The sequence below is a fragment of the Camponotus vicinus genome, unplaced genomic scaffold (genome assembly GCF_025532165.1).
Source record: "Camponotus vicinus isolate PSW18456_S1 unplaced genomic scaffold, iyCamVici1.0 SCAF_5, whole genome shotgun sequence".
In the NCBI taxonomy this organism is placed as follows: Eukaryota; Metazoa; Arthropoda; class Insecta; order Hymenoptera; family Formicidae; genus Camponotus; species Camponotus vicinus.
The window spans coordinates 19,199,419-19,221,335 of NW_028141977.1; the positions used below are offsets into that span (position 1 = coordinate 19,199,419).

The window sequence follows — 21,917 nt, forward strand, 5'->3', positions numbered from 1 at the left end:
CAAGTATTTTTATTTATAACAAATATTTTAAACAATTGTATATTCAAAACTCCGAGATAATTATTTTTTGTTTCTGTAACAAACAACTATCTTTTCTAAAGCAAAGCTTAGATAGAATCCATTTGGCAAGCTTTTGAGCGATATACACACGCGTGTAAATAGAGTCTTGAGTAGGAAGGTGATGCGTTATGAATAGCAAAAGCAGGATGAAATCTGGGTCAGTCTCGTGGAGGAAGATCGGCGCGCTTAGGCTGTCGACCGACAGATATTACAGTTGACTGGCGTCTCTCGGAGTCTCTTAATGCTTCTTAATTAACGTCGATGAGAAGCTCGCCAATATGCATCCCTTTACCGTTTTGCCGTCTTACTACCTCGCTAACAGGTTGTGGGAATTTCTGCGGTTGTTCAAGGCGGCGAAAGAGATTGGTGGACAGAGAGTGAGCACGATTTACGGCGCAATATCTTTTACGTTGCATCTAAAATGCATTCACTTCGACGTGAGAGCAATAGCGTTTTGACCTGACGCCGTTTACATCACCGACAGATGCGAGACGTAAATAACAAAGTTTAAAATTCACTTGATTGCAAAAATGTAAAGGAGTAAATTTTATTAAATGTAAAAGAATTAAGTTTATAAAAGTATAAATATATGGATATTTCCCATCTTTTTATAAAATTTATTTCTTGAACATGTTACTCTTTAATTAAGTTAATAATTTTAAGCTTTATTTAGCGATACAAACGAGGCCGCATTAAAACACACAAACTCACACACATGCAAATAGATACAGCTTTATATATATTTTAATTTGAAAAAAATACAAAAATTTGAATTTCTTTAATTTAAACGCATAATTTCGTTAAATTCAATAGAATTTATATTATTCATAAAAACTTGAAATTCTTAATTATTAATAAATCATCATTATTTAAAACACCATACCTGTTGAACATGAAATTTCACTCGCAAGCATGGTTCATTATATTAATTAGATTTTTTTATATTAATTAGATAATTGAAGAAAACATGATATACAATCTATATATTTGAACATGGTGAAAACATAATCGATTCAGTTAGAAGTACAACTTTTCGTTATATATCGTTATATTTCGTTATAAAAGCGAAATGAAATATTATTTTGACGTAGTCAGCAGCATAAAACCGCATGCCTTTTTTCAGCTTCGTTATCAATTCTAAAGTCTCGGATTCTTTGTTTCAAAAAAAGCGGAAAATGCTAGCAATTTCCAATTTTTACTTAAAAAATTAAGTAAAAATATCAATTTTTCTACACGTGAAAAATAATATTACTTCAAATAGATAATTAATATCTTTTTTTCAACAAATGAGGTACAGTTTGTTAAAATATTAATTGATAAATATAATAAAAAAGACATTTAGAACAAAACTGCCAGATTGATTGATAAATTCACAATTAAAATATTTTATAATACGTTTTGTTAATAAAATTAACATAGATTGTTAAGGAAATTATTTTTTGATAGTATTTTAATAATTTTATATTAAATTTATAGAGGAAAGAAAAAAAATTAAAGTTATTTGTGTATTATTGTGAAATATTGGAAGAATATTATGAAAAAAAGAAAGAATACAAAAGAGATCTCAAATTTTTTTGGTATAGATATATCGATTATACAATATCAACGAGTTAAGAGAACGTGCAATTCAAAACGTCTTTTCATCATAGATGTCTCGTGTCATTTCGCGCAATATCACATCCCACATGTAGAATCTGACAAAGCATAAAACCGCTAATTTCACGGAATTTCGTAATTACACTCTTTCTCCCTCCCCGCGCGAGCCAAAACCCCTTTCATCTCGCGTGAAACTGCTTAAATTACGCCGATTTCACACATCGGCGGTCACCATAGTTCGTAGTCTCGTACGTACATATGTACATCCCTCCAAAGCCGACCTTTGAGTCTTTTCCCCTACGACTAACGACCAATTGGCAATCCGGTCGAACTATTTGGAAACTAGTTTCGACCGAACTGACATCGTTATTCCGGCTTTTGCTGAATCCTACTTTAGCTTTTTCGCTCTTTTTTCTGCCTGTGTAGATGTCATTCTTGCCATCCGCTTTTGATAATTAACAATAAGTCAAAAGGAATAAATGTGGCTTTATTAATCAAAGCTATTTTGAAAATATACTAGCATGATGATGACAAATGATTTAAATTATCAAGTGTACACATTGATCCAAATGCTCCAGTATTTTTTAAATATAAGGCAACTTCGACTTTTAGACAATATATATAGATATAATTCATTCTTTCTCTACACATTTCACTAGCCCTTAGTTTTATTATTATTTGTTGATAAGAAAAAATTATTGCTAAAAGTTTCAGCCTTAATTTCATCGTCGTATCGCTTTGTATCGTCCGCTCTCTGTGAAATTAATCTTCTGTAAAATACGCTTCAATACTTCCATGCTAGTTCGCGCTTTTAAATCCGAACGAAGCTTTTCTATACATTACTCTCTGGTATAGTTTGTCGGAAGAGGAATATACCGATCAATTTGATACCTTTATTTTCTATCGTGAAAGTTGATTGAGTTGCTGTGGGTTGATTGAATTTTTTTCACGTGATCGAATGGAATCAACCATTGTCCGAGGGATTTAGTTTTCAGCATCAAGTAGTTCGAGTTCGCGATCGAGTGAGTAATAAGTCTCCTTTTAATGTCAATGTAATAAGTTGTTCAAATATGTTTTTTTATAACGAACGAAAGAAAACAATGTTTATTAATTAATAAAAATTTAATATATATCAATTCTTGCTCATAAAACTTACTTTAAAGTAATATAACTTTTTCAAAATTTTTTTCACGTATTTTATCTTATTATTTTGATGATGGTAATAATTATTTAATTACTTGTTGCAATAAAAGATAAAAAGGCAATATGCTTTAGACTTGAGAAGAAGAAGAAGAAGAAGAAGAAAAAGAAGGAATAATAATCTCCAAGTTATGATCGATGAATCGGTTTTCGTCTATAGAAACTATCGCTATTCGGGAGCGGGTGCTTTTGTTCAAGTTTCCGTCTGATTGGGAGGATAAAAATCTTATTCCCTGATTGTAAGATACTTTCGCACCGCGCCAAATTAGATTGAAGGGTGAGGGAGGATTCCGCGGGTGCAACCGGGCTGAATCGCAACTGCATATCTCGCAGAGGAAAATTCAGCGTCGCGTGACGGACTATCGAACTTAGCGCAGACGTTTATCGTCAAAATGGAGAAAGTCAAAATTGACTTCCGGGATATCGCGGGTGCCAATGAAAGGTTACGGAGGAACGATATTATCGGTCGCTGCTAATTCGTCGATATTACTTCGGCACTTTACCGAGAAGTTCGCCGAGGAGGAAAAAGAGGATGAAGGAGCGAGTAAACGCGCCCGGTGAACCTATGCGAGTTCAAGTCACGACGGGAGGACTCGCCGCTTCCCTGAAGCGATCGTGGGTTCTGCTTCGAGAACAAAAAAAAAACAGAAGAAAAAGAAAAATGTAACGAAGAAGTGGGATTACAGTGCACCCATTTCCCGGGGAACTCTGGAAAGTCTACGTAATAAAACAATGCTGAATAAGAAAGTTCACAATTTATAAAAACAATTTATAAATAATCACACACACGTACTCTTACGAATCGAAAAGTTCACCGAGGAAAAAGACTTATTTAAGATATAAGGAGCTGGATAATACAATTACGCTTTTACCTTTGCAATGTATTCTAAAAAAAATATTCAGATTATGTATTTGTATTACATATTAGATGTACTTTTCTTAAAAGAAAAAATGCAAAAGCATTAAATTTTCAAACCCGATTTTCTCAAAAAGTTCTTATAATATTGTTTTTTTTATATAATCGTTTGTTTTAAACATATGTTTGATTTTTTTCTCCAAAAGATACGTTTGTATTTGCGATAATACTCTATTATTTGTAGTCGAAAGTTATTCACGATAAGCTTGTAACACGATAAATGTGCAGAAGGGAGAAAAGGAAGGAAGGAAGGAAGGTAGGGGATGGCGAAAAGTAGCGGAAAGAAAAACGAGAATGAGCTAATAAAAACGTCGGCGTTTCTCCACAAGCTCAATTTCTACGGAATGCGAACGAAGCACGATCCACTTTTCTACCTTATCCTTCGACGTTCAGTCGTTTAACCCTTTAACGTTACGGCGTAAGAAGATTCCACAGTACGCTTCCTAGGATTGTATCATACTTGAATTCACATATCGCGCTTTAATAAATGCCGAATATCCGATGATGGATTTTAAATTTATAAGCATGAATGCACAGATACACGATGCAACTATACGTCAAAGAAACGCTTGTTTCATTAATTCTCAATATTTTTAACGCCTCATCATTTGATTGTTTAACCTGGAAAAGATTAATTGATTGTCACGATATACTATAATATAAGAATTTTCATATTGAAAAATTTTTGACTTTCTAATCTTCGAAATACATTATTAAAGCAACTAGGACAATTGTGAAAAAATATTCCTGTATAAAATCTTTTCTATTTGATTGATTGCCATATTTCGTGGATTGCTATCCATAAGTTATTTATATGCGCGGAAGAGAAAGAGAGAATAAATTTGATGTTGATGAAAACGAAGGATATTTTGGACATGGATCTCGTCTAGCTTCGACTAATTAACTTTTCACGAGATATTTCGCATCAGCTTTGCTCTTTGTGCACAGTAGTAAATCGTTATATTAGACTTTAATAAATTTCGAGGGTGCAGCGCGCGCAAAGGTTCGCTGCTCGTCAAATGTGCTGCGGAAATTAAGAGGATTCTGTAGCCGAATAAGTACATCTCGTGCATTCGTATATCCGTACTTCTATCTTGCGTTGAGAAATTTAACACGGAAGAAAATTTATTTCCCTTTTGTCTTCCGCATCGCACATATTAATTTCGAATATGTAAAAAATGAATTTAACGACGAACAATTTAACGACGAGCATAAAACGCTCAAGCAAGATGAAGAAATGATAAATTAGCCAGAAAAGCGTGGACCTTTTCTCGTCTAGCACAATTTTCTAGGAATGCGAAGTCGTAGCGACGATGCGCGTTTCTGACTTTAACGTCCGACTCATGCCACGCGTTTGCGCTCTCGACATTAAATTTCCTAGTGCATCTCGAGAATAATTCAAAAACCGACAGCAAGATTACGTTCTTAGAACAAATTAATTCTCATCGAAATATAGAGAAATATAATGTATAAAATGTGAGGGGTTATAACTTCTCAAGAGAGTTTGTTATTCGATTATCTCCTCTAATTTGAGATCTAAAATTTCTATCTTTTTTCCAAACGTGATATACAATTAATCCATTTCTTTATATTTTTTGTTCTTTCTTTCGGATAAAATAATTTTTCTCTTGAATTCTTTCCAAAATAAAAACATATGCAAGCAAATACTTGAAAAATAGAAAATAAATTAGTTTGTTTTCGAAACAATAATTATGACAAAGATTTCTCTGTACTGATTATTTAAAAAAATAACAAAAGAAGTTTTATTTCCGATTCAATTATCATTTTTCGCCACGAAGATTACAGCTTGACGGATTAAGGCAATCCAAAGTGTAATCTTGGAGATGGATGATTCAATGAATAATTAATATTTAATAAAAGCACTGGCGAAATGAAGACTAAAGTACAGTCCACTTGGAAAAACACTATATATTAAACTTGCTATTTTTCTTCCCACATCAAATTTTTTCTTTAAATATCAAGTATCTGTTAAAAATGAAAATATTTGTTTATGATTAATGTGTCATCTTTTTATGACTTTAGACTATTTAGAATTTATATAATATTCATATTATTATTTGTGTCTTTTAATATACATAGCATAAAAAATAGTAATTAAATGTATCCCACCAATTGTAACTTTATGTGATAATCATGTGATATATAGTGCAAAAAATGACTTATAAATGATAACATAATACAAACAAGTGAATTACACTTTTTAGGTAAGCTCAACGAAATTAACTAGCAGCATAAAACTCCGTATTTTAAATTTGATTGATTTAAAAGCACTATTTATGGTGAAATAATTCACATGCTTGCATAACACCGTTTAATAAAATTTGGAATAATTCCATTAATCTAGAATAATTAATTTCTCCGGCAATTTTAATTAAATCAAATTACAATGATCAAAAGTCTGATGTCGTAAAATATGTACCATAAAACAAATCGTCAAAGCGAATTCTAATTCGATGAACATTCTCTCGCTCGTGAATAGATTATCTGCAGTCAAACGTCTCGTCTAATCCAAAGGGAGAATGCCTGCCTTCGTAAATGGCCATCCACTCAGTTCTAACGGGATTTCACGACATCTTCGCGACGAATACCGACGCGGCGTCATGCATACGGACATCTCGGTATTGTCTCCCGTCTTTCCTCGATGTACCGTCCGACCCTTCGAAATTGCTGTCCTTCCACTTCCAGTTATTACTTACTTAACTATGTCTCGACAGCTGGAATGAGACATGAACGACGCGACGTACCTCGCAACCTAAGCAGAAACTTCATCCCCGATCTAATATATATTTAATTCAATCGATACGTGTCCCTGCGATTGTCTAGAATTTGCAATTACAACGTAATTTCTCTAACGCGCTGCTTGTGAGCGTATTTATGTGTGTGGCTTTGATTAACAATTATTTTTATCTAATCGTATTCGGGTCTTACAAGGGAAGTTCGGCAAGTCGAAAATTCAAAAAAATCTGAAACTTGGCATAATTTTAGAGTAATATATCCTAATAACGAAACCATTTTTTGTTGGTGCTAAAAAACGGGTTTAGGGATATAACCAACCGATAGAAAATCGATTTTTGCGTTCCGAAGCGAATATCATCGAAACGAATAGAAATATAAAAGATTTCTATGTTCAAACAAATGTTTTATGGCTTTAAATGTACTTTACAATTGCGTACTTGGATTTTTTAAAAATGATAAAATTTTTCAAAATACCCCCACCACTATTTTGTATATTATTGAGTGGTGGGGGTATTTTTAAAAATTTTATCATTTTTAAAAAATCCAAGTACGCAATTGTAAAGTACATTTAAAGCCATAAAACATTTGTTTGAACATAGAAATCTTTTATATTTCTATTTGTTTCGATGATATTCGCTTCGGAACGCAAAAATCGATTTTCTAGCGGTTGGTTATACCCCTAAACCCGTCTTTTAGCACCAACAAAAAATGGTTTCGTTATTAGGATATATTACTCTAAAATTATGCCAAGTTTCAGATTTTTTTGAATTTTCGACTTGCCGAACTTCCCTTGTTAGTCAATGAAAGTAAGAAAAAGTTTTCCTGCCTTTATGATATTCATATGCAAATTATTTAGCTTAACATTGAAATCAACGCATATCGAACAATCTATGAGAAAAATGCGACGAAATGTAATTTTTTTGGGCAGTAATCATAACAAATTATTTTTCTATAATATAGAAATTGACACCTTATCGTTAAATACGATATGAACCCATTTCTCGATTCATTTTACAAGAATATCGCGAGATCATCGAGATATTGAGCGAGGCAATGAGAAAGAAGCGAACAGAATGAAAATGTCTTGCGTATTACAGACAGCGCAATATTTCGAAACGATAAAAGGAACAATATTTGAACTCTCTACTACTCTACTATTTGTTTTAGTAAAGAAATACGAAACAAGAAAAAATTTAAGAAAGAAATACGATATCTCATCATTATCAGAAAATATGATGATATTGGCGTCATGAGAAAAATCGATATCACAATCATGCGGTGAATAAGGGAAAATATGAAATGGTTATTTCAGCAAATGTAATTGCAAGAAGCGATCATTTTATAGCATCTTTTATAAATTTTTGTTATTACAAATCATGTATATTTTTCAGGAAAAGAAAACTTTTAATTTCTTCTACATGATATGTAAATATGTACATATATACTATTTATATATATTTATATTATTTGTATATATATTTAAATATATATTATATGTATATCACATATTAACGGATAAGTTTTATTTACGTGAATATTTTTAATGGATATTAGTTGAATATCATGAAGTATTTAATTAATTTTTAGTTATTATTCAGTTTTTCATATGATATAGTTTTTTACTAATTAATTATTTGCTTGCATTTAATTAATCTTTCACTCTTTTTATTTTTCCTTCGAATAAAGATAATTCTATTTTAGATACAGAAGAAATATTTAATTGAAATGATTTAATTACGGTTGCTACCGCACAATTTGTCTCGAAATCCTATTTATTCGGAGGCTTTTATAAAGTTAACCGTATTATGAAATTTGCACCACGAGCTCGCGATGGAAATATGAAAATGAAGCAACTTCATCTAAACGAACGCTATTCACCAAGCTGCTTATCCGCAATTAGATTCGTCTTACTTCCCAATATTCATTTCTAACACGCGATCTTTGCATTATTTATAAAGAAATAAGCAAGTATTAAATATCAAAATAAAACAGGAATATTGCATTAGAGAATAAAATTATATTTTTATAAAATATAATTAAAATACATATATAAAAGTTATATTTTTATGATAAGAATTCAAAATTATATTTTTATTATAGAAATATAGAAATATTATCTCTATAATAATAGATATGTAAATTATAGAAATTTAAATTAGAAATTATATTTTAAAGTTAAATTGTAAAAAAATATTGCTCCTCTTTTATAAATGTTTCTTTTGTTTTCACCATACGAGAAAAATATCTTGTAGTATTGTTTCACGAAACGGCTCAGTTTCCGAATTCTCAATTAATGTCATACATTCAGAGATCTTTAACAGACGATGCTTTTTCTATTGAATGAGCCTGAAGTTGTGTTACACGAGCGACGCGGTCAATTGGCTGGAAAATGAGAAATGTCGATTCGTACTAATTAAGGTCGGAGACTTGACCCTTGTTCTTCTATGGTAGATGATAATTATTGTGAAATCCCCTTTAATGGCAAATTCTACATATGTAGGATCCGATAATACGAATACAGGGACGAATAGCGGTGACTTTTATTAATGAAGAAACATGTATAACGCAGGGATATCACAAGATATTATTAATAAACGGGATCCGCATTATCAAACAATCCTCGACGTAATGATAGCGCATGTAGTTGCTTCATATATTTTGGTGCACGAATTATTCCTGTTTGCAAACACAATGTTAATAATCTAATTAACATAATTAATGTAATTCCTAATTAATTTGGTCGAATATCAGGTAATCAGGAACTATCCGAGAAAGATTTATAAATTAATCTTATTTATAAATTAATCTTTTGATCTCTTTTATAAAATGATTATAATATATAAAAGAAATGATCTATCTTAAGTTACTTTTTTCAAAGTCGAGAAATAATTTCTCAACCAATATTGAAAAAGATTGTTTAGTCTTTTCTATTCAAAAGATGAAGAATTATTTTTTCTTAATTAAGTGATTTTTTTAAATTAAAAAAAGCGCGTTTCTTGCGTATTGTTTCTTTTCACCGACTGTACTGAAATGAATTGAAGTCCAAATAAAAAAATGTTTTGACAGAATATTTAGCGAAAGAATTTTTCTAAATAGCGGTAACAAGTATACTATCGAATTGCTAATTGTCTCACAAACGAGAAGCATCTAGCAATATTAATTAACATCATAAATTACCCGAATGCGCGACAATTGTACAATTTCACGTTTAATCATGAGTGCAAATTATACGTGTACATATTCAAAATCCGGACATTGAGAATAATGTTTGTTAATAGTTCAAAAACTCGACGATTATTAGACTAAAAAATACGTGCGCTTTGTTTTAGAAAATATATGACGAGCAAATTGGTTCTTCCAAAAGAGACTGTCCAAAAATGTTTATACATATGTACATAAAAAGTGGAATAATTCCTACTAATATAACACAATATTATTTTCATTAAATATTTAACAGTATCTGTACAAAAGTTATATTTTTACATATACATTTATTTAAACGCTATATAAATATATATTTTTAAATGTAAGCGAAATTGAGAGAGAAAAAAATTACGACAATACGAGAATACGAAATTTATTGAGAGGAAGAAAGAGAGAGAAAAAAGTTGAAAAAATTGAAAAAAAAATCGAAAATATACTTAAATGTTTCAAATTACTTAATTTATTGTCCTACGCATTGTTCTCCTTGTACAACTTTTTTCTGTCTCACAAGCAATTGTCAACTGGGGTAAGTTAAAACTGGTTAGACAAATGAATCATTAAAATGCAAAGCGAGGATCAAAGCATGAAATTAGATTGGGTAGACGGGCTGCCTGAAATTAGTTGAAATATTGCACGTGAACTGAAATCGGATGTGAGAAGTATTATTTATGTTGAATTATTTCGCGTTCTTCTCAAAAATCAAATATTATAAGAAACTACAATAATATGAATGAAAGAGAAATTTGAAATTTTCCTGCATCTCGCTTTTTATAAATAATTATTTTTGTGGAATATAAAACATTAGATTTTCTTCTTTGCAAAACCGTAAAAACATATATATATATATTGCAATATGTGAAGCAGTTAAATTATATATTTAGCATATTTTTTCTTTTAAGCATTTTTTTGTATGAATAAAATCGCATTTATAATCCAGAAATTTTTATATGAAAGATATATCAATTTTTCTCAAACCATGTTAGAAAACAAATTTAAAAAATTAATTGGTATATATAATTATGAAAAAATGCAGATTTTATTGAAAGAATATATCTAAGAATAATTATTATCTTTATTCGCGACAATTGACAATTTATAACAATTATCCTAAACTCTTTTTCTACATCTATATAATACATAAAGTAACGCTCAAAGTTACATGAGCTTCTATTTTTGAGTAAAAAAATGCCTACACACTTCAAATTAAATTCTTAAACGCCAATATACGACCAATATCGATTCGCGTCGAAGAAAGAAGTCACGTTGTACATAAGTACAAACGACAGTGTCATTTTTCCGCACGGTTTTCCGACGTTCCCCGAAAGGCATATGATGCTATAGACGCCGTTTACACGCACACGCATATGCACTTTGCACTTACGGGCGGGTGAGATAGACGCGCGAGGATGGAATGACAGGAAGTGGAAGGATATTAGCCTGGATGTCACACGACGTAATGGGAGGAGACGAGCGAATCCTTCCCGCCACTTGCACCCCTCTCTATACGTCCCCCGGGGGTACGAGATACCACGATACACTGGGTACGATAGGGTATGGTATTCGCTCTTCGTCCGGCGACAGAACTCTATCGCGGTATTGACTGCTTCTGACATGGCAGCGTCTGTTTTGCTCTATACGGGAAAGATAATGGGGATTCGAACATCGAAGGGAATACGGATGCATGCCGATGATGGAAAATAAGCAAAAGCGTGATTACGCATCCCGGGATAATCGTATTTATACGCACGGGAAGGTTTATTTTAATTATTTAAAACAAATATATAATTTTGTTCTTATAAAAAAATTATATTTCATTTCACGATCTATATGATAAAAATTAAACTCTTCCTTTAGATCGATGAACAAAAATAAAAATGTTGTTTGGCCCGATAAAAGTCGATTTTTTGCACAATACAAGGAAATGAAAAATAATTTAAAATCATACATTACTAGAAAGATTTCGAGATAACTTTGAGAGTTTAATTAACTTACTTTTTTGCCATGAGTGATATATTATTACAATAATGTAATGAGATGTTATATATTTTAGACGGAATAAATATTTTCGACTTTCGATGATCGAAATTAACGTGCGAAACAGTATTATTGAGAGCACGGTATATGTACCTTTCAAGTTTGATCGAATGCTCTTATCCCAACATTCTCTTGTATACTAAGAACGATTCCGGATGATGCCGAGGCAGGAATAAGAAAGTCAAGCTTTGGCGCGAAAGAAACTTCTTCCATAGAAAAACACTTTCGCGGCAAAAAGAGAGTCACGATCATGAGTATCGAGTTTTCGCGCGCGTCTGCTCTGCTTTATTGCCGTTTAGACTTCTTTTTACTTTGCTTTGTTTGACTTTGCTGCCTCGTCTTTCCCGTAAAGTGGAATAATCTCTCACACCGTTTCTCAATGCCGTTTCGCGTTGTTTCGCTAAAGAATTCGCCAGTTACGCATTACTTAGAATCAACGAGAAAAATGAGAAAAGTTTCTTCTAAAGTGACACAGGTCTCTATCTTCTCGAAAAAAAGTCGTCGCCTCTCGGCATCTGTCCGTAGATGATTTCGCGAAATGCGAACATTGTTGAATACTCGCAAAATCGAAGTAAATTATAGAAACGAGTAATGTCGTTTCGTTGATGAATTTCGCGAAGATGAAGGAACAAATGTTTAAAATAAAAGTGCAAAATTCCAACCGTCGATTCAAATCGAAAGATATAAATATATACACTAGCGGATCCTGGGGGGGGGGGGGGTTAAACCCCCCTCCCCTTGCAAATTAAAAGAAATTAATTTTGCTGAATCGGTTTAAAAAAATATAATATAATGAAAATATAATGAATTAGCTAAACAGAACTTGAGGAGACTTATTTAAATAATAAAGAAAAAATATATAAATAAAAATATATAAAAAATAAAAAAATATGTAAAAAATGAAAAATTTTAAAAATTTAAAAATTTAAAAATTTAAAAAAAAAATTTTTTTAAGTAAAAATGGGATTAGAAGTTTCATCACGTTTTCGTCGTTGATCCTGAAGTAAAAGCAAATTGTAAGCATGAAACCAAAAATATTAAATCAAATAATTTTGCAGAAACCCCCCTCATTATCGATGTCAGAATCCGCTAGTAAATATATATATAAATTAGAATAAATTTTCAATAATGAAATTAATAATTATCTCGCAAATAACTAAAATATCGCAAACGTACGCACACATTTATATTCACGTAATTAATTTAATAATTTACTCGCGAATGATTCTAGACTAGTATAACTTCGGCTAAATTTTCCATTTGCTTTCCGTAGAAACTGTTTTCGTAGGGATATGCTAATTGTCGCCCACATTTTGATCTTCATTTCACGGAGATCCCGATATGCGTAAGGTAAAATATTCCGCATATTTGCAAAGGTAATAGAAAATTGCGGACGCGATGCTGCAGTTTCACGGCGAGACGCGATGTAAGCCAAATAGTAGCGATTATCAATGGGAAACATCGCGCAAATGTGACAAGTGCCAGCGACATGGGGCGCGTCCTGCGAGTATATTACAACGTATACATATGCATGCATAAATAACGTTGAACCGGACCCGACGTCTCCGGTCAAATTACGTGCTTACGTTGGTTGCGAATCGCCAGCCGATTGCTTCGCCGAGCGTGCAAAATCGGTTTTGGCCACTCGGGGGACCGTGGCAAAACGGTTTCCCCGTGACCATTTCCTGCTCGATGAAGGTAAACGCGGACACTCGTAGACATTCGGAAGTTACTCGACCGAATACTCGTCGAATTACGCCTCGGGAACGTACACGGCGATATGAACAGAGAAATTTGCAGACTGCGTTTGAAGTTTGTACATCTTTTCTAAACACACTGAAATATATATAAATACAGAGTGTCAGGGCAATCTCTTCCCCTAAAAAAGCTCTTGTAGCTTACCTCGAGAGCTTTTCGAAACACTATAATAAAGTATTTTTTCATTGAGTACTTTTCGAGTTACAAGACTTGAAATAAGCTCTTAATTTTACATAAACCATAAAATATCTAGTAAAATATTCATTTTTCGATTATTTTACCTTAATACTTTTATGTACAAAATAATGAGAGGAATCAATTGGTAAAGAAAACACACATAATTGTTTCGAAAAAAAAAATATGTAATTGTTAATTGCAAATTATATTATATATTACATTATTATAGTGTTTTGAAAAGCTCTCGAGGTAAGCTACAACAGCTTCTTTTTGGGAAGAGATTGCCCTGATACCCTGTATATATCTTCTCGGCGATTTTATTGGACTAATGTGGTTTTTATTGCGAGAATGACAAATTATTTTTTATTACAATTTACTTGATATCTTTCGACATATTCCAATTATATGCAGAGTAAAGTACTACTCAATATTACTGAATCAATGCAAGATGACTAAAGATTTTTGATTTATTCGAACTCTTATATTAAGTAAATTTTTATCTAAATTTTTTATGTGGAATATTAAATCGTTTTTTTCTAAATTTAATTGTAAAATCTATCTTTTCTAATATATCATAATACACTGAGGATCTAATTCATCTCGCACTTGAGCAATGTAAAAGTTTTCCATTTCGAATATCACAATTTCAACCCTTAAGAATATTTGTACGATCGATTCGGAAAGTGTTTAAACATCTCTCTAAGAGACATGACGTCATGATGCACTGCGCGTCATGATTTTGCCGGAATGTTGACAATTTAAAAAAAAAATGCAGCGCGATTGTGCGGCTCGCGTCATAGGCTCAGGAGTGGATTTCATGGGATGGTATTCGATGGTCGCGATCGATAGCTCGAGGACTGTACCGTGCACAAAGCGCGCGATCCAACGCCGGCTTGTTAACGCTGGTTTAACACCGAGCAGTTGCGTACGCACGCACGCGTGTCTCTCTCTCCCTCTCTCTCCCTCTCTCTCTCTATCTCTGTATTACTCCCGTACACGTATGTACTCGTGTTTATCCGTGTCCTCGTGTGTGCGCGATATTTGCCATAGGAAACCACACAATAGTCCGTCACACCGCGGCTTGCCTATAGACGACGTATGCCGGTATATACGTATACTCTTCCCCTTCCTCCCTCTTTCTCTCTCCCTTTCTCTCTCTCTCTCTCTCTCTCTCTCTCTCTCTCTCTCTCTCTAGTCCTCTTTCTCTCTGTCACCGTCCTCCCATGCACGATGCATCGATGAAACCGACGCATCCCAATCCTTTCGGCTTCAAGTGTCGATACGTTCAACACAATAGCCTTGCCTCCCTCCTGCCGCTCATCCCCCGGCTCGATCAGGAAATTAATCGGCGCTTTGTTCACACTTTTATATTAAACACTGAACGTCCAACGAAATGGAAAAATATAACACTGTGTGTTTCGCATTCGGTCGAATTATAATTACAATTTCCTGTTTTATATCGCCTCGTATACTTTATAATTTGAATTTTGGAGTTTTAATGTATATTTATGGCTTTCCCTCGCGTGATTAATAATTGATTGAATATATGTTGTCACTGACCAAATAAGTAAATTCTTTTATCCGTATCATAAATAGGAGGAGGTAGAAACAATCAATAATTGAGAATGAATCAGACTTGATTACTGACGCCATCAAACTGTCAACTAATAATTGATCTATTCTCAAGATGTATTATAGCTCTCCCTTTGTTTCGCGCAAATCCCCATAGCTGAAGGCATATACAACCGTGAAGCAAATAGCGAAGCAAATAGTCGCGACTGTATATTATAAGAGCCTCGAATTGCATGGTGACATCGATGAAATAAAATCACCCTTCGCGCAATTTTCGTTCGCAAATCCGTCGCGCTCTCTTCGTGGTCTTTCCGTTGTACCGGCCGGAAGAAAGCACACGAATGGGAAATGCGATAAGCTGTAAAAACCGTTATAGATAATAGAGTAATATTCCTCCCATGCTTCCTCGCGCGGTTTAAAGCGGGGGAAATAAAGCGGACGCCAATCCGTTTTTATCCTCAAATCCGCGGCGCAGTTTTGCGCGATTGTATGTATGTACGTATTCGCGCGTGGCAGAGTCTATGGCCGGGCATTTGCAGTTTTACTCGCGGATTTAGAACTAGTATTATCTACGTCACGGTGTATCGTTAAGCCGTCGCGTGGATAATGGCGTTCGACTCTAAATTATGCGAGGCGAAGTGACTCATCATCGACGGACGCGCTTGCAAACATAACTGAACATCATTAGATGACATCATTGTCGACGACGAGGAATTGTTGTTTTAAATAACAATTTAATTGACTATTCAATTAAATGACGCGCATGTTTATTCCTCAGCGGAAGAGCTTAATCGCGAGCTCCCATTGTTATTTCATCTTGCAATCATTGGCGTCTGACATACGCGACTTCTTGTTTGCTTGTTGGATAAGTTTTTGTTAAAATTAAAGTTAAAATTGTAAATCTGATAAAAATTGTAAATCTGATAAACGTAATATTTTTTTTAAAGAATGTAATCCATAAATTTATGAAAGCAGAATTTATTAATCTCTCACTACGAGATTTCATTCATTTCTTGATTCATAAAACTCTTGTTAATTTATTAAGACTGTCACTTTTTATTAAGCATACACGATAAGCTATTATTAAGGATGCTTTGTATGTACAATCCCAGCAAAAAGTAGCTGAAAATCAATATTAACGAATATATCCACTTTTGGTGTATTTTGAATATGAGAAATTGCGTCGAATATTACAATTTGATCTTAGCTACAGTGCAGAGATGTATTTTTTAATATTTATTGCGTTTTTACTGAAATATTCCGAATTTTGTTAATCGAAATGATTAACTTTTGGCAGATAATTTCGCCTTGTGTCAGATACATGGCTAATTTCATTGAATTATATTTAATATCTTTTTAACCAGTTAGTACTTGTATAATATTATTTGACCAAATATTTCCTCTGTATCTAAACTACACTTTTGCAAATTTTAAACAAATTCTGAATATTATTTCCATGTGTTTTTGGCATTTGAATCGACGTGGTTATACGTTTTCCATAAGAACACATGTTAATTCGGTGCAAATTAAAATCCTTATAACTTGTGAACGCTTTAGTGAATCGATTTAAAAATTGTACTGAAGATTCTAAACATATGTAAGGACATTCTGTACAATTTTCATTAAATTCTCAATATTTTGAAAATAGGTACGAAACATCCTTAAAGTATTTCATTCATTTCTTGATTCATAAAACTCTTGTTAATTTATTAAGACTGTCACTTTTTATTAAGCATACACGATAAGCTATTATTGAAGTATGACTTTTTTAATTGTTTCAATTAATTTTAATGTTATACGAGCGGAATATGTTAGCGCGACACGTCATACTCGAAATGTGTCGTTTACGACACAATATTCTGTATAAATTTGATAATATTCGCGTGTGGCAGGTTAATGGTTGCCGCGGTGGCCGGCTGCGTGGCCGAAATTCGATACTGCAATTCGATGCATTGACCCGATGAAGTACCGAGTAACTGCGAATACCACAGGCAAGCAAACAGTGTCCCGTGCTCAAAGTCGGGAGATCAATCAATTCATATCCTCCTCCTCTGTTTAGACTGCGACAGACGGCGCAATATATTTGATCGTAGTCGCGATCGAGTTTGAAATTGAGCATGTTTCGTATTTCTATACGATTTGCTGCAATGAGTGAAAAATAAACGTAACGATTGAACGCCGATGCGACACACGTAAAAAGGAGTAGTATTTCAACAGCACATTTAATTTATCATCAAACATTTTACATAAAGACTGTGTACCGTGAATTTATTTATTTATTTGTTGTTATTAAATTTATTATAAATTTGTAAAAAAAACACTCGTAAGAGAGAAAAAGAGGAAATATGAGAATTTTATTATTTTGATCAAAGATTCTCTCTTGTACGATACTTTTAGTTACGTTGCGACAAATCGCCATAATTAAAAATAGTTTTTGTCCGTTATTTTTCGACGAAACGCGATACACAAAACGAGAGAAACATAATTGTGCCCCATCGATTGAAGCGAGGAAAGAATATTTTGTAATATATAGATCAATTTGAGAATATTTTCCTTGCGAAAAGTATGCAATAAAGATATCTTTTCTTGCAATAAAGATTTCTTTTATCGTTCCTTTACGCGAAACGATATTTACTTTCGATAATGACGCAGCTCGCGCAAATTAACGAACCATAAAGAGTTTTTCAACGCGATTCTCGAGGATTGACAATATTCACTGCCGTGACAATACGTCGAGGTCCTTTAAAAAAATGCATACAATATTATCGATGCAACTACTGTTATTTAAGACTTAGTCGCGCTCCTTTGCCCATATCTTACACAAGTGCTTCCTTGCTCTTAATCCTTAATTAACCTTAATTCAAGCCAATTCCCAGCGAGTTTCTCAGTTCGATACGAACTTTAATCTCGGCTCGACTTACAGTTCGGATAATTTTACCAAAGTGGCGATGGGGATTTTACTTTGAAGGGAAAACAAGCGATATCTTGGGCGCAAAACATTGCAGGGAATCTGCAAGTTATTTCAAGAGGAAATATTATACATTCGTCGTGACTATTGTATAATAATTTGACAATTTTGTCAACGCAAACGACAGATTTATGCGCTACTTCACAAACGAAGGGACATTATTTTCGCCAGCATAGATGCGAATAACAACAGAGTACGCATGGAAAAATATTTTTATAGCCGTTTCTGTATTCTTTTCAAAATTTATTTCGCTCGTCCACGGGAGCAGTATTCAAATAATAAAAGCACATACGCGAAGTGCGGCGGAAGGATATGACTTTTAAAACCTGGCGCGTTGGCAAACATCGAGATGCGAATAACAGTGCGTACGTGCCTCATATTATTTTAATAGACCCGGAAGATTTAGAAAACTGCAAAACATTATGTTATTCTCGAATTATTTATCAAAAATAGTCACTCTGTTAAATTATTTTTAATATCTTTTTTTACGTTAAATCATTTTTTAATATCTTCTTTTCGAGGTTTTTTTACATAAGATTTGCATAAGCTTCGCAAAAAATCTAAATTTTTAATAACTGTCAATTCAACAATATACAAACTATGTGTTATAATATTTATAAGAAATATTCAAATTTTAATGGAATTAATGTATATTTTATAAAATTTATTATTTGAAGAATTGCAATAAATAAAATTATTTCTGAATACATTTCTCTCCACTTGCCAAGCTCCAAAATAAATAATATAATAGCGGTACAGCGAAGCTTTCAATGACTTGTGAAATCGGTACCGGAAACCCTTTACCTTCTTCGAGGTACTCTTTCGCCTCGAAACCTTACAAAGCCTCTTGAATTGCTTCAACAATATTGAATATACAATATACATGAACTTGCAATTTATTTCAAGCAAAATTTCTTTTCATTTGTGTAAAGTTGACTTAATATTTGCATTAAGGATATCCGACCATCTATCCTAATTAGATACAAGGTATTTTTAGATACCTATTCAACCTTCCAACACTGAAACATATCTTAATGAGTCTGAAGAAAAACGCTTTAAAAGTATAGAAAATTATGAAGATTTGTGAGATTACAAAATTACTGAAATTTATCTTTATAATTTATATGACTTTCTCTTAAATAATTATTATTAATTGTTAATATTTTAAATAATATCTCTTCTTAATATCTCGTTTAGGTATTTTGAAGAAATTTCCGAATTCAAAGATATCTTATAACATCTTTTTCTATCTTTTTCATTTATAAAATGTTATTTATCACGGCCGATTAATATGATGGTACGTGACGTTTTTCCATTTCGCTTACATAAGCAACAGTAACACGATTTCGCGGGCACCGGAGAAGATCGCAAATTACACGTAACCAAACACGCGCGCGCACACTTGTATGTACACGGGACGTAAACACGATAAATAGCTACTGGAAAATTTTCAGCAACACACATCAGAGAGAGGGTCAGGAAGCACATCCCGGCTGGTGGTTGCATCGCACGTGTACACGTTCCCATGCCTGACCACACTCGCGCGCAAATCGAGCGTCGCGATGGGCGCGAGTGGTGTTCGCGTTAGAGAGAGCAGGATTTGGGAAAGTCCGGCCGTAAAGAGTAAATTACGATGCCGGTCTCTCGCTTCGCAGTTTTATGCCGACGTTTCTGGCGTTTCTCGGCTCGCTGATGCAAGCCCTCGGCTTGCATTGTGCATCTATCGGTGTTTTCGCGCGAAGGAAACACCGTCATTCGCCGAAAATAAACGCACACGTGTGCGCGCATGAGAGGGGAGACAACCCCCGCCATAAATATATTACCCTCGAAATGAAGCCGCCCCGGAAACACGGAACTTGGCACTCGCATGCGCGCCGAACACGCGAACGTGAAACACGGGTCTATCATTTATTCAATTACTGCTTAACAAATATCGCGACAAATTTTAAACACCGACGCGAAGCTTACGCATCGTGCTGATTAAATTATGTGTGTTTTCTCACTCGTATAACTCTCGAAATAGTGTTTATACGAAGATTATTTAATTTTTAAATCCCTCGCGTATTAATTTCTATTCTGTTTTATTTTCAATTGTACAAAAGAGCGGATAATGGAATCGCCGTGTTATTATATTTTTATGCTAGAAGATTACCTCGCGAAAACAATCGATAAATATTCCAGTAAAGTAAGGCTTTTCACAGCTCGTTCACAAACCGGGTATTAATATCCGTTGCGACTCAAAGCAAGTTTTTTTCCGCAAAGCTGATACGTTTTATTAACGCAAACATTAGTACAGCCACGTTTAATCATTCAATTCCTGTTTCTTTCGCTAAAAAACATTCGGTGGAAACATATATATTTCTTGAATATACATATTTATCAAAGCGCTAATATCCCATAATATTTTTCTGCTTTATTGGACAGTAGAATATCAGAATAGCTTTCACTATATCCGCTATAATAAGATTATTTCCTTCTCTTTTCCAATTATTTGTTTTTATTACAGTTCCTTTTATTCCTATTCAGATTTTTTATTCGATCACGTATACAGAATAATAAAATCAAGAAACTTGAGAAACTTAATTCAATTATCAAGAGATCGCTTTACTGAGCAATCTAGCATTTCTTTGTTAATTAAATATTTACGATAGAAATATAATTAAATTATTATGATGTAATTGGAAGAGATAATTACTTTAGAACGTAAATTAATTTTATTTTAAATTTCAAACTACGTAGAAATTAAGGAATTAAATGATATATCTCGTTAATTTAATGCAACTGTTTTATCGTAATCCCGATATTAATATGTGATGTTTTTCTCTTATAATGAACACATTGCGCAATACACTGTGTTTTTAATTATATTATTGCACATTAATATATATTTGCGTTATTTAACAGTATTCTGTATACAAATCGATATCAAATATGCATTAAACTGCGCGCCGGAATATGTGTAAAAGAAACTCGTTCTATTAACATGAATCCGTAGCATTCTTTCGGCACAACGCAAGAAGTGCAAAAACATATCGCTATATCTTATATGTAACGTTTACTCACCTGTATATAAGTACGGTGGAGCGGGGGAAAAGCGGGAATCGATGGTGAAAAAGAGAATGATGAGAAGTTCAAAATTCAAAAGACTGCTATCTACCAACGTCTACTGTATTCCGGCTCCGTGTCTTTTTCCTCTCTGAAGAAGGAATGTTGTTCGCGTCAATCCGTCGAAGGGCTTTCCCTAATGGTCGAAAAGCTTCGCAAGGCAGATTCTCCCACTATGAAAGGAGCTAAATTTAAAAATAGAAACGATTTTATAAGAAAAAGAGAATTCTTACGCGATTTATTTGAAGAAAGTGAAGGAAAACATTTAAATTTGTTTTTTATATGTTTCCTTGTAACCAGAACAAATACGATATTGGAATTTATACTTTTTTAATGAGATACAAATTTAGTAATAATTATACAATAGTTAAAAATTATGTATTTCGTTAATACTATAAAATTATATATTTTGATAATACTGTAAAATTAACGGATGATTGTCAATTTATATCGAAAAATATATATTGCAACATTACATCTAAATATAACAATATCAATTATTGTGATATTATTATTGTTGTATTGTTATTGTTGTTTCGTCCTAGACTAGTTGCTTTCGCTCCAATAAAT

At 33.1% G+C, this 21,917-nt stretch overlaps 1 protein-coding gene across 2 annotated transcripts in view; it reads right to left on the reverse strand.

Annotated features, from left to right (window-relative positions):
- The window catches only part of Rho-6 (serine protease rhomboid 6), a 170,031-nt gene that overhangs the window by 135,985 nt on the left and 12,129 nt on the right, over positions 1-21,917 (reverse strand). For both annotated transcript variants that reach the window (XM_083100886.1, XM_083100885.1), the window contains exon 3: positions 21,306-21,532. The gene's annotated coding sequence lies outside the window, so the exon portion shown is untranslated. The remainder of the gene's footprint in view (positions 1-21,305; positions 21,533-21,917) is intronic.